This window comes from Grammomys surdaster, unplaced genomic scaffold, assembly GCF_004785775.1.
Source record: "Grammomys surdaster isolate TR1022 unplaced genomic scaffold, NIH_TR_1.0 134, whole genome shotgun sequence".
Taxonomy (NCBI): domain Eukaryota; kingdom Metazoa; phylum Chordata; class Mammalia; order Rodentia; family Muridae; genus Grammomys; species Grammomys surdaster.
The window spans coordinates 2,045,889-2,060,888 of record NW_021604592.1 but is presented as its reverse complement, the minus strand read 5'-3'; the positions used below and the strand labels follow the sequence as shown (position 1 = coordinate 2,060,888).

The window sequence follows — 15,000 nt, the reverse complement described above, 5'->3', positions numbered from 1 at the left end:
CTCTGCATGGGACCTGTATGGTTTATATACCTAGTGAGACTACATTGCATAAAACTAAATTTTCATTTATGAGTGGTTGTCTGTTGGAGACAGTCTGGGTTGAGGATGTGGATTCCTGTCCACTTCAGCATCTCAGCTGGCTGGCACTTGTGCAAGCCCTGTGCATGCTGCCACAGTCTCCGTGAGTTCATATATACCTCAGACTTTTGCATTTATAAGGCATTATTTCCTTGGTGCCCTCCATCCCCTTTGACTCATAGAATCATTCTGTATTTTTTTCTTCAGAGTTCCTTGAACCCTGAGTTGAGTAATTTGATGGGGGACATCCCATTTAGGACTGAGTGTGCCAGTTTATCGATCTCTGTACATTGTTCAGCTGTGGGTTTGTGCATTAGTTTTGATCTCTTGCAAGGCAAAGCATCCCTGGTGGTGGCTGAGTGAGACACTGATGTATGGATATAGCAAAATGTCATTTAGAGTAATTTTATTGATATGTTCCTTTAGCAAAAAAAATAGCATAAAAAATAGTATTTGGGTTTTCCTTAAGTCTGTGGCCTATGTATTCTCAGGTTATTGGCCACCAAAGTAGTGTTGGTCATGGGTTCCATTTCACAGACTAGGTTTTAAATCCAATCAGATAGTGATTGGTATTTCTACTACTACACCAATTTATCAGGCAAGGTAGTCACCATTATTGATAAAAGGGTTTGTAACTGGGTTGGTGTTTAGCTTTCTCCAGTAGTATATACAGAGTGCTTTCCAGTATAATGAACTCTAATTAATATGGGGTGAAGGCTCTAGTTAGGCAGCAGATCAACTTCTCAATGTTCAATGAGTTATGTAGACGTTGTCTTCAGCAATAGGACCTTATAGTCAATTTGTGGTGACCAACTTATAGCCTTGGCAATAGGTAGAGTATTTTGGGGGTTTCCATGAGGTCCTTTTAACAAGAACTATGTGGTTATACTCAGTTCTGGTTTATTAATGGATGCCAGAACAAATACTCGAAAATGTTATGAAAGATGAGATGTTTACATAATATCAAAGTATCTTTCCCCAAGTAGTTATTAATTAGAATGGAAATGTCAATGCAATTTTTCAATGAAGAAGCCAGAAAGACCACTAAGTACATATGATGAGTGTTTAATATCAATGAAAATAATGCACACAACTGTCAAGTGCCTCATCGTGCAGAGTTCTGGTAGAAAACAATGTCTGCTAAAACATTCTGCAAAATGGGGCATCTGTATCAAAATGTGTAATTGGAATCAACCAACATAAGATATCAGACAAACCCAGAGTGGGGGATATTCTATACAATAATTGGAATATAGTCTTCAAAACTTGCCATGGTCACGTAAGTCAAAAAATTAAAAATACTAGTTTTGGAATAAAGGAAACTAAAGAACTTAGCATAGGATTTCTTACCATATTGTTGGCTACGTTTGTTTTTATTTTAAAAACAGTTAAAAATGAAATACGCTTTTATATTAAACATTAAATACTAATTTATCAATTCTAATGTTCATAATAAACACATAAGCATACAAAAGAAAAAATTCTTTTTCTTTATATACACTGAGGTGTGTAGCACAGAATGAATTGTGTATGTAGCTATTTTCTCTCAGATATACATTTTTTATAAAGCTTAGGATTATACCCAAAGCTTTACATATTTCACAATTTCTCTACCACTCAGATACATTCATATACATATATACATATATATATATATGAATATATATGTATTCTTGTGACTGCACCCCCTGAACCTGGCTTTCTATGATGTCACCCTTCTCTACCTCCCTGCCCCCTTTGCCTTCCTTTCCCCCTCTTTCTTCCTTTTCTCATTTCCCTCCTGCTCAAGTGTTCTCATTATTTATATTCAGGGCTTTCTTCTGTAATCTGTGTGTGTGTGTGTGTGTGTGTGTGTGTGTGTGTATATAATCTTTTTGAGAAATATTTTCTGAATAATTTTTATATTGCATATTTATAATATAGAGCATTTAAATTTACTCTATATACATTTACTCTATATGGAAAATATCACCAAATTTTAACAATTATAGAACTGAGTGAAAAGAATTGAAATTATTCCAAAGTGCAAAGGACACAAAGAAAATGTATTCAAGTCTGAAGGGATCTGCTGTGCAGCTAGAGAACCTTCACTGGCTGGACCACCTCCACCAGCCTGGGGAGGACTGTCATGGTACATTGGCCTCCTAAGGTTGCCATAAGAAACTATCAAAAATTTGATAATTTGAAACAACACGATTTTTCTTCCTTCTCAGTTCTAGAACACAGAATTGTAAAGTCATGGACTCTCAGGGCTGCAGTCACAGTGGAGGCTCCAGGAGAGGAGTCTTCCATTTCTAGTTCCTGATGGTTGCAGGCATACCTTGTGACTCCCTCCCTCATAATGTCTGAACTTTTTCTGCTATTATCCATCTGCATCTCCTTGCTCCCTTTCCCCTCCTTTCTTCCTCCTTCTACCCCCTCTTTCTTTCCCTTTCTGCTCAAGTGTTCATAGCATGTACATTCAGGGTTCTCTTCTATAATCCAAGATGGTCTCATCTCAAGTTTCTTTATGGGGATTGGATAAAATTTCTCCCACTACATATGGTCATCTACTTTTTTAAATAAAATTTCCAAAGGAAAGGCATTTTACATAAGCTTGATGAAGACTTAATATCTTCATCCTTGAATTTTGGTTGTCATATAAATATATATATATATATTTACATTGGATGGCTTTGAAGCTGATGTGAGGGGAACTGATGAAAAGTTGAATTAAAAATGTCTTTAGTGTACAATATGTTTTGGTAGTTTTTTGTTTGTTTTGTTTTTGTAAGTACAGTGAAGCAATTTAGTGTAGAGATGGCTTCCAGGAATACTTGTATGACTTTCCCAGAAAGAGCAAAGCCCTATATAGGCATATTATCCATATATATCCTATATAGGATACATATGTTCTTTAGCAGAGGCACTGCAAATTCATGGGTCAGACAAAGGAAGTAGGGGATGGGTTTAAATGCATTGAACAACAAGTGTGTAGAAACTTCTTCCTATTACCTTGTATAGAAGTTATGAACAAAGAGATGGAATCTTTTAAGTTAAAGTTTAATGTTAAAGTTGCCCAAATCTCTCATATCAGTAATATACATGTTAATGCAACATGTAGATTCATAAATTCACAATATTTGCTTGTACTCAGTGTAGAAGTTCATTAAAATTGTATTTCTCAAAATTGTTATGTTTTAATGCATCAAATTTTAGTGGTACTCAAAGCAATTAGCATAACTGCAACTCAAGTCATACGTTTTATGCATTGAAAGTTATTAGAGTATATATTGGTATAGCTGTTGTGTCATGAACTAGAGAAATCTGTCTGTTAAACATTATGCACATTATTACTGATGCAGCAATATGACCTAAAGAAATACCAGTTCTAGTGATATAACTACACTCTTGAGAGAAGCTCATACATTTTTAAATCAATCTCAAGTACTTTTATAACTTTAGCCATAAGGAGTTGTGTGCCTGCAATATGCGTTTGTATACTATTGGCATCAACATTGAAATTTAACCAATGATTTGAAGGAAGAGTCAATTTTATTTTATCCTCTCTATAGAAGATGATATTACAAAATAATCATTACATGAAAAATTAAAAACATTCATGGTATAAGTTGGCAAAAATACTAATTCAGAGATGAGCCTGATCAGTAAAATGTTTTCCCAGAAGCATGGTTCTTACAATACATGTGGGACTTCTCCCTTTAAGGGATTTGAACTGTCATTTGTCTTATCCTAATTGTTCCTTCTATTTGTTTATATGTAGAAAAAGCTAGAATTATATTGTATGAGATTTACACACACACACACACACACACACACACACACACACACACAACTTTAACTTGTCATTGATTTCCTTTTCGTTAAGCATACGTATTGATCTTGCATTTATATGGTCATATTACTTTTTCGTAGAATGGATTTCTGATCCACACATATTTCAGGGTCCCCTCTTACCTAGTCTAGGAGTTTTGAGTAGATGTCAAAGTCTTGACAAAAGTGAACATTAGCAGTTCTGTTTGAGCACAAGAGGTCATCTTTGTTGTGCTTTGAATGAGCAACATCCTCTATGGCATCATATTCTTCAACAATCTTCAGCTGGTGACTCTGCTTGGAAAGGCTATGGAACTTTTAGGATGTGGGATCCTTGCTGTATTATATTATTGCAGCAGAAAAGGAACCAATTCATGTAGAGACACAAGAGTTATCTTCTTGAAAGAGTCTCCAGCACTATGTCACATGTAAAACAAAACTTATAGCTCACATATCTTAACTGTGGCTTATTTTTGAAAAGGTACCCCACAAACAAGTTTTGATTTAAAAAAAGCAAAAACATATATTGGCAAAAATTAGAAAAGCTCAAGTTTGAATTTCTTTCCTAAATATGTATATTTGTTTCACAACAAGAAAAGAGGACAGCTATATTAGGTACTTTTTGTAGTTGTGATAAAATGTCATATCCAAGTTGGATTTATGGAAGAAAGCATTTATTTTGGATTACAATCTCATAGGGAGAGCCCATAATGATTAGGGAGACATGGCAGCAGGACAGGAGCTCCTTCAACCATAAGCACAAATTATAGAGTAAACAGAACTGGGGAGAGGCTATAAACGTTCAAGGTTCATGCTAGTGACATACTTCCTTCAGTAAAGCTCTGCCTCCTAACAGGTTCAAACCTCCCCAAACAGCCCCACCAATTGGGGACCAAGGTTCAAAATCTGAACCTATAAGGACATTTGTCATATCAACCACCACAATGACTATATGTACACATTTTCATTTCTTTAAAACATATACATTAGGACCAGGAAGGTAACTCTCTTGGTGCTTGTACTTCAAGCATTAGAACCTGAGCTGGATCCCCAGAAACCAGGTAGACATCTGGGCAGCAGTACATACCTGCAATCCCAACACTAGGGAGGCAGAGACAAGAGGATTCCAAGGATTTACTGGACAGGTAGCATAGCTGAATTGGTGAGACCCAAGAACTTGTCTCAAAAAATAAGGAGAAAAATAATAGGGAATGGTACCTGATATCACCCTCTGACCTCTACATATGTACATGCTTCCATCCCTGCACACATCTGTACAGACCCAACCCTACACCATCACATGGCACATTTATAATTGTTTTGGAAATGGACTCTTACATTTTCCACTTTATTCTTAGCCTCAAAAGAAGAAAAGAGATCTAATTTTTGTTGTGATAACATGCTAATAGGAAAGTGACTTAATTATCCCAATTACTTTTTCTTAACGATCACGGTTTTAAATCTTTCTTCATAGCACAAGCTGTGGTTGAAAAACAAAATGAAAAACATATTGGAAAAAGTTTTTTCAAGTCAACCTTGCCCCTACCCTGCTGCCATTCTTCTATATTATGAATAATGCAGTAAATATACTCAGTGGTAATGAACTGAATGTTTGAAACACTAGATCATGACCAAGCTAAACCTAGATTATATATATTTAGTACACAAGTTTTGTCAATAACACATTAATATTTCATTTTTTAGTTTACCGGGGGATTTCCAGTTAATTACTTTCAGGGAAGAGATTTTTCATACGCTGGTGGTTCAAATATTTCATGATTGATGTGCTTTGGGACATAAAATCCATCATTTTTTTTGGGCTAAAATCTAATCCCTCAAGAGGTCAGTCCCCAGTTGTGTTTGTGGCAGCCTCCTTCATCCCTGCTTGCAGCCAAGTCTTTATCTGAACTCTGACTCCCTGTCCTTTCTTTACTGTTGTATCTTCGGTGTCTGTTTCTATTGTTTGGTTTATTTTGGGTCACTAATTTTAGACCGATTATTGTGTCCACGGTTTCAAAAGAGTCATGTAATCACAAGGACCATGGTGTCTCTAATGAGCAGAGTTCTTAGCAATTGCCAAGCCAGGTCTTTGGGGATCAGACATTGATCTTTGCATGACCCAATACATTCTGGCCAGATTTCCAGGGGCATGTGACACAAAACATGGTTTAGGCTATTTTATTTATTATTAACTGCTTTGAGGGCTGGAGAGACAGCTGAGTCAGCAAAGTGCTTGCTTCATACGCATGAGTTCTAGACTCCGTACACATGTGGAAAGGCAGGTGTGGTGGTGTCTGTTTATAATTCCAGCACAGGGACATAGAGATAGAGGGATCCCTAAGACTCTCTCTAGTTAGTAAGCTCCAGGCCGAAGAGAGAACCTGTCTCAAAACAAAACAAACAACAACAATAAATAAATTGATTGCAACTATGGATCAATACCTAAGGTTGTCTTCTGCCCTCCACATGCACATTGGCATACAGACAGACAGACTCAGACACACACACACACACACACACACACACACACACACAGAGGCATAGATGCAGATGTACATGCCCACATACATATGCGTGTATATATACACACACACACAAACACAAGGCACTTTCAAGGTATAATTTTAAAATTTATATTACAGATATGCTATATGCATTAAACATTTATTTCAACCAAACTAGGATTAAAACTATTACTAAGTATAAACATAAGCAGACACAAAGTGAAATGATACACTAATATACCAAACAAATCCCAAATTGGCATGGCTAGAAGACAAATTGTCCTCAGGTTCCCAGCCAAAGTAAAGGTTAGAAGAACAGTGGCAGATTCCATATGCTTGAAGCATATTTCTGAGATCCCATCTGTCATAATTACAGTATGTAATTCAGAATATATTTCATCACCATCAAGTGGAGCCATGCTTTATCTAAAATGACCAGATAATATCACCACCACCAAGATTCTGGATCTCAGCCAGTTCTCTGGCATTTCAGCCATTCCCAGTGTAACCGAACACCACTGTGAACAGGATGTGGAAGCAGCTGTTGTTGCAGGCGGCAGGGCGGGGGTAGCATTTATACCCAGTGGGCAGAGGACCATATCATAATTGACCGGAGAAGCTAAATCATTGTAATCATGCCTTCAGCAAAACAATCTTCCTGAAAGTGTACCGGTACAAGCTAAGACAAACTTACAAATTTAATAGCTATTTCTCACTAAACATTTCTGTTTTGATGGAACAAGATTTGTTCATTTATTTGTGTATGCATTGTGTCGCTTGTCCAATTTTGAACACACCTTAGCATGTGATGTCCTTGTCAAGTCGTCTTGTAGGTAATTGAAGAAAGAGCTACTCAGACTCGGAACAGAAATGGTAAGGAAAACAAATAGGGTAAAGTGGGATGGTCAGCATATACTGTATGAAAAACATCTATTTTCAATAAGAGAAAGATGAAAGTATTGAAAGGAAAACATAGTCTGAAAAAGAGGCGTAAGCGAGCTGAGTCAAGAATAAAAACGCTAAAGGAAATGGACTGGAAATATATGGCCATCGTCTCGAAGTCAGAGAGGAATGGGTTGACGTCTGGCATTGGTACCTCTAGGTCCTTAAGTCAGAAGGTCTTTTAGGGATTGATTTATTAAGCAACATCAGTACATGATTTTCTTCTCTTCATTAGCTATTGAAATGGTTTCCATCTTTTCAAATTAATTTTCTACCTTCTACTGATCTATGAAAAGCTCAGTATTTGACAGTTTTCCTGATGTATTCTTAGTAGGAGGGGTGGGACTGGATGTGAACAATTTGAGGACCAGAGAAAGGTTTAAGAACTAAAACTTACATAGAAGCCTTTTTTTTCTTTTACAGGGTTTTTGGTAAGGGACACAGACATGATCATGTAACAGGAGCTGATGAGAAAGGGTGGGGACTTTAGATACAATAATAGATTGTAGGACTTCCTTCCAGATTTCAAGCAAAACACATGAAGAACTTAGATGACTTAAAATTATTGCTTAGATTTCTGTGTTCTGGCTGCCTTGTTGATCCCACCCCGGACCCCAGAGACTCTGGCTCTATAAAAATTATGTTAACTTGTGCCTAATCCTTAACTTGATCCAACAGCTGGGCATGCCTCTTGTTGAGACTACAGTGAAGAAAGAGAGCCTAAATACTGACTTCGATGATAAATAGAGAATACCAGCCTGAAAGAAGCTCTGGCTTGCTTCATTAATCATCACTGACCTTGTCCTTGGTGGTAACCGCTTCTCTCCTGCTTTGTACTGTGAATTAAATAGTATAAAAGCCTTAATTGGTTAATTTCTAATTCCACGTACCCCTCCCCCTTTTATTTTTCTCAACCATAAATTTTCTAAAGAATTTTCAGACACGACCTCTGCTGCAGACAGAGAAGTACTATTGTAGTTTAAATTTGTTATAATTTCTTGTCTCAGGTGTACAGCTTCCTCTCTTCTCCTATGTATGAGATGCACAGATACAAAGATACAAAAAGACAGATAAGACACACACACACACACATACACACACACACACACTGCTCTCCCATCCTAAGTTATCCAACCCCCCCTCACACACATTATTAACACAGCTTTTAACAAGTCACAATTAAAAAAAAGATAAAATACATATCCTTTGGCATAAAACAAAGTTGATGGTTGGCTTTCACTAAATGTCACAGTTTTAGCCACCATGAGAAGAATCTTATAGTTTAACATATAGTTATTGGGACAAGGCGATGGCGAATTGGGTTAAAGTACTTGCTGCACAGTCATGAAGACATGGGTTTGAATCCTCGACACTCATGGTAAACCAGACTTAGATGTGTGTGCCTACAAACCCCAGTACTATGAGGTTTAGGAAAAGGAGGGTGACTGAGGCTTGACGAAAACCAGCATCTAGCATTAGGCTGAAAAAGACATCCCATTTGGAAGGAAATTAGGTATAGTGACAGACAAGGACTCCTGAAGTCCTTTTCCTGCTTCTGAGTATGCATTCACACTGACATGTGCATGTGCATGCAACATACATATAACAACATATGCTCTAACACTCACATACAGAAATAAAATTAAATAACAAAGGCCTAGGTTCCTGGCAAAATGCAAATTCTATTTTGCTACACACTGCCTTTCAGGAGACAAGCAATAGCTAATACACTGTGACTGTATTTGTATGACTGAAATATATAGAGACTGTCAACGCTATAAAATTAGACAAGAAATCATAGCCCCCCATAACTTTCCCACCATGGTGAACTCAAATTCCATTTAAAGCCCTGGACAAAAAGAAGCTCTTTGTTCTTTACTTCTTCTAGTTACTTTGTCACAGTAACAGAAAAGTGACACCTGTTAGCCTGAGTGTCGGCTTTTCCTTGAATGAGTACCACTTGACCAAGATGAATGCTTTCCTCTCTGCCAAGAGACTTTCTCTCCACTTTCAGGATAAGGAGTGGGTGGATTGTGTGGTTGGAGAAAGGCCTTTGTAGATACAGGGGGGAGTCGAGGCAGGAGGATCTCTCTGGAAACACCTAGTTCCAGATCATCCTGAGCATCTTATCTTAACTCTGCATAAAAAGAAAAGTATTAAAAGCAATGAGAATATGTGTTATGGAGAGCTCTTGGTACAGCTTCAAGGATATTGGCAATAATATTTACATTAGGCTAGAACAAGGGAGTAGTCTCAGGCAAGAATTTGACATTGGGCTAGGACAGGGAAGTAGGATCAAGATGAATACAGCTGAGTAATGTGTTCTTTGTATCTTAATCATCTTTTTTTTTAAACATATGAATCTGTTTAATTAGGTTGTAAGCAATTTAGTACACCAGTTTGTGAGGATACATCCCGTTTGTCAGGGAGAACTGAGATCGCAGGTAGCCCTGGAGCTGAGGAACAGCTTTAATCTTTGGCCAAATTTGCAAGTCTACAGCTTTCTGATCAGCCTTTCGCTGCTCTGTAATCTCGTTTTTCTCCTTCTCTGTGTCAAAGATCTCACCCTCCTGATCCCTGGGCTTGCGCAGCTGCTTCTTCTTGAAGTAAGCGTCAGTCAGGTGTTTGGGGATTTTAACCTCGCTGATATCAACTTTTATAGAGGTGGCGATAACAAACTTCTGGTGTGTTCTGCGCAGAGGAACTCTGTTGATAGCCAAAGGTCCAGTCACAAGTAGCAAGCCACTGCCCAGCTGCTTCAGGAAAACCACTCTCTTGCCCCTGTGGCACCCAGCGAGGATAATCAGGACAGTCCCGGGAGTGATGCTGGAGCGCAGCCTCCTCACGTGCTGACTGAAGGGCTTTCTGCCATGGCTCAGCAGCTTCCGAGGCACGTCTTCCGTAGGATAATACCTAAGCATTTTTCGAAGCTTCACCACCCAAGTGCCACCGTTCTTGTCCCCACCGACTGTTTTTGTGACAGTAGCAAGGACCTTCTCCTTTTTCTTCTTCTTTTCAACCTTGGTCTTGGCAGCTGAGTATTTCTTTTTGTACAAGGCCTTTCTGGAATATATAGCTGATTGGGAGTACCTGCCAATTCCTCTCACCAGGACAGGGTTCCGGCTGCAGTGGGGCTTCGCCTTCTTGAGTTTTTTACTCTTCGGTTTACCCTTCTTAGCTGTACCAGTGGCCTGGGGACCAGAGGCAGCAGCATTACCGCCAGCCTTCTTGGCCACAGGTTTCTTTTCCTTTGTATCAGGCTTCTCCGCCTTTTCACCCGACATCTTGCAAGACGGGAAAGAGGTATCTTGATCATTTTGATAAGTTCCTGAATACAGTAATCATGGGACCTTTGTTTATGCTTTGTTCCTTAACTATTCCCTTTATGGCTAGTTTGTTTCTTAACTACTTTGTCTTTGACCTACAACTGACCCTATTCTTTGAATGTACCTAGAATGGTATAAAAGCAGACTGGATAAAACTAAATCGGCTTCTGCATTTGCTGGGATCATATTATAATGTTGTCTAATTGTCTCTCTCTTTTTTTCTTTAATCCTCACTCCTTTCCTTGAGACCAGGTTGACTGAGCTGGCTTGGTCAATGTGTCACTGATACAGAGCTTTCCTAGCATGTGCTACAAAGTTTCCAGTATGGCAAATAAATGAGAGGCAAATAAATGAGAGGGAGAGAGGAAGAGAGGGAAGGAGGGAGGGAGGGAGGGAAGGAGGGACAGAGGGAAGGAAAATAAGAAAAAGTATAGGCAGAGAAAACTTGGAAGGATTGTGCTGTAACTTTGGAGCCTTTGATGATGAGAAAACAGCATCACATCTGAGTCTCTGCTTCATTCTCGGAGCCTCAAATCCCCAGTGTCATTTGCTGGAAACATCCCCTGTGTCAGAAAAAATATGCAACTAGAACATTTAATGATGGCATTCATTCTTCTACTGAATGAAGAGTGATACCACCCAGAGCCCATCATGTTTTGCTTTGACACTTCGTTTGTTAGTATTTTTCACCACTTGTAGGGCTTCAAGATCATGTCATTCTATTTAAGATGAGTGAGAAATATGTACGACTGGTGTAATGTTTAATGAGAAATTTCCATCACAGTCTTCGGCATTTTACCACTTGGTCCCAAGTTGGTGACAATATTTGGGGAGGTTAAGGGGCATGGCCTTTCTGAAGGAAGTGTGTCACTGGGGAGTAGGAAGCCTCACCAGTTAATTCTCTATACTGTGCATTGGCCCTTAAGGATGTGAACTCTCAGCTTCCTGCTTCTGTCACCATGCCAACCACCTGTTGCTGTGCTTCCCTCCTCACAAAGATGGAATCTTTTTTTTTTTTTTTGAACCATGGGCCCAAGTTTTCTTATATAAGTTGTCATAGCCATAATGTTTTATCACAACAGAAAATAATTAATGTAAACAGTATTCTTAATATGAAATCATTTTACTTCTGGTCTTGAAGAGGCCTTCAAGCTGTCATTTTTGTACTAGCAATTTCAAAGAGTTTGAGGATTGAGACATTTCATATTTTCTACTTATTTGAGTGGTACACGAACTACTCAGGTCTAATTAATCAATAGTGCTGAATAACAATAAACCTCTACAGATAATATAGTATTGGTAATTTGCTTATGCATTTGCTTACATGTATACTATTTTGACTACTTAAACAGTTGCACAGTGTAGGACATCTACAGCAGATCACACTCGTAGCTGCCTCTTCATGATTTTTTATTAATATTTTATAGATATGTTTCTCAATTAACATATAGTTCATAAACAAAGTTATCAAAATAGGCTTTAGTCATAATAAGAAGTAATTTCATAATAAATTTATATTTTAGAGAAATTTAAAATCTCATAAACTAGCTTAATTAACATAAAGCTTATTACTGCCCTGGATATTTATATAATTCTTTACAAATGACTCATCAATGGACAAATAGACTCCCAGTGTAACTAGATCCATGTTAATTTGAAAGAAGTTATGAAAAATTTAACATCATAGCCGGAAATAAATAATACATCTATGTGATGTGAATAATTTATTTAACCATGTTATAGCCCTAAAGAACATGTTCAGAAAAGAATGTGTTTAGTGTATTGCTGTGTATTATTTTTAATAAAACATCTTTGAGATGTTATTAAAGAACCTTAAAGGATGATTTGATAGAAAAATACACTATGTATAATAGAATTTTAGGTTACCTGGTGTTTGCTTTCATGAATTGAGAACCTGGCTTGCAATGGATCACATAGGAAGTTTAGGAAAAACAATAAGAGTTAAAAATTCCATAAATCTAAATTCAGGGACTGTCTCTTTTTGATGGCATCATCTCATCTCTCTGTCTCTCTTTGTCTCTGTTTCTGTCTTTCTCTCTCTTTCTCTGTCTCTCTCTTTTCTCCTGTTTCTCCTAATAAAGTGATGCTTTTATCTTCCAAATGTAAAAGGAGTGAATTTATTATATATTTATTGTATCCTCTAGTAATTATTTATATTTCATTACTTTCTTTTAAAATTTAATATGTTGATGAAATTATTACCTAAACAGTTTTAACTAAGATCCTAATTAGTTTATACTTTAAAAAAAGAGTGCCATAACTTTGCTTGTTGTTTGTAGTTTGAAAAGCATTCTTTAAAGTAACCATTAAACTCAATTAGAACATTTTCCCTACTTCTGGTTAAAGAAAAGACTGATTCTCCATGTATGTGGAATAATGAACACAGCAAATGAGAACAGCTGTCAAGGCAGCCATTGCACTTCCTGTTTGGGCCACACAAAGCACACATTTTTAAGAGGCAGGCATATGGCCTTATATCACATTTATCTGACATCTCTAAATTAAATGCCAAAAATCTCTATCACAAACAGTAGAAATATTTTGTATCTTAGAGAATCCCCGCCCCACCACACACACACCTCAACAAAGGAGTAGATAAGATTTTGATAGAGTTAATACATTTCATTTAGGGGCAATGTTTCATAGTAACTAAAAAACATTTTTCATTTGTTATTTCCAGCATCTATTTTGACTGAGATGTAACTCACATTAAATGAAAGAACAGTTGAGCCTTGTATAATATCTGGGTTAGATGTTTTGACTCTGTGTACCATCAAAAACAGAGCAACTCCTGATTCCTCAGAAACTTAACCAACAATTGCCTATGACTGACCAGCACAGTCAACTAACATGCTTTATGACATATATAAATATTTTAATGAAAATATAAGGAAGTTGCCATAAATTACTTCCTATTGCCATCTGAAATCGACAGGAGAGAGACAAACTGTTCACATGGAGGTTAGTGTCACCTGCATCTTATGTATCTTAAATTTAAAAATATTTACATTCACTGCAAAACTATCAGGAGGAAGGTATGGAAGTATTGTAGCAGTCCAACATTACTGCAGCCAGTTATATATAGTTTTAAATTAGTATTGTACCTTTATATTTGTTAACATTTCTCTTAACTGAAAATAGAACCATATGTGGTCTCAAAGCATTCGTGCAGGCAAATCTGAGTAAGTTTTAATAAAACCTAGGTAAGCCTATATTTTATGACACTAAACAATAGACTACTATCAGGGTAGTTTTTAAACTTTTCATACATTTTTCTTATTTTTTTTTCTTTTCGCTTTCTTCAGGCTTTGCACTTCAAAATTTTTCCAAGTTACCACAGATCAAGAAAATTTTGTGTGCAGATTGACCCCTGTACAGTTTGTGTAGTTCAAGAATCTACTATATTTTTTCTGAGTTTTGAAAGGCATTCCACTGTTCCGAAACAGAATATTTCCACCATTTCCCCAGATTCACTGCTACCTTCTGTTGTTTGCTGTTCCCACGCATAGCCTGTGAGAGATTGTTTTCTGCCCCTGTTGGGCTTCAGAATGAGCCTAATTCTTTAGCACTTCTTTAAATAACCAGGAAACTTTTTACCAATGAATATGGAATGGTTTATTAATCTGTTCTTCATTGACAGTTATGTAGATTGTTTCCTATTTTAACAATTATTAATAGTTTCTATAAACATTTCTCAGATTTTTTTTTTTTTGCTGATGCTTTCATTTTGAGGTACTCTTCCTAGGAATGGAATTGTTAGCATATATGTTAATTGTATGTTTAACTTCATACAAATTTGCTCATGTGGTTTCCAAGTTAATATTAGTTTTTACAATTCTACTTGGTGACATTACGGCCAGCACATGCTGCTGTTGTTTTAATCCATTTTAGCTTTTTTAGAGAGAGACTCGTGTATTTCTTTGTGGATTTAATTGTCATTTCTCTAATAACTATTGGTGTATTGCATGATTTTGACATTGCATGGCATTACATGATAGCACATCTTTGCTATTGTTGTTTGAGATATAGTATCATTTTGTAGCCCCATGTCTCCTGTAACTTATTTTAGCTAAGGCTGTCTTCAAACTCCCAGCAATTCTCCTGTCTCAGCCTTCTTAGTGCTAGTGATCAGCCATGGCATCTGGCTTAAATAACCCCATATCATCTTTGATGAAATCTTTGCCATTGAAAATAATTTTTATAGTGCCTTATTTTTTTTAAAGCATAGAATAGAGTTTATTCAGGGCATGGGAGGAGAGCCAGGAGGGTAGTAGAGGCAGAGAGAGAGAGAGAGAGAGAGAGAGAGAGAGAGAGAG

The 15,000-nt window shown here is 37.1% G+C and overlaps 1 pseudogene; it reads right to left on the bottom strand.

Moving 5' to 3' along the window:
• Nucleotides 1-9,724: 9,724 nt before the first annotated feature.
• On the bottom strand, nucleotides 9,725-10,621 carry LOC114617027 (annotated as a pseudogene).
• Nucleotides 10,622-15,000: the final 4,379 nt, after the last annotated feature.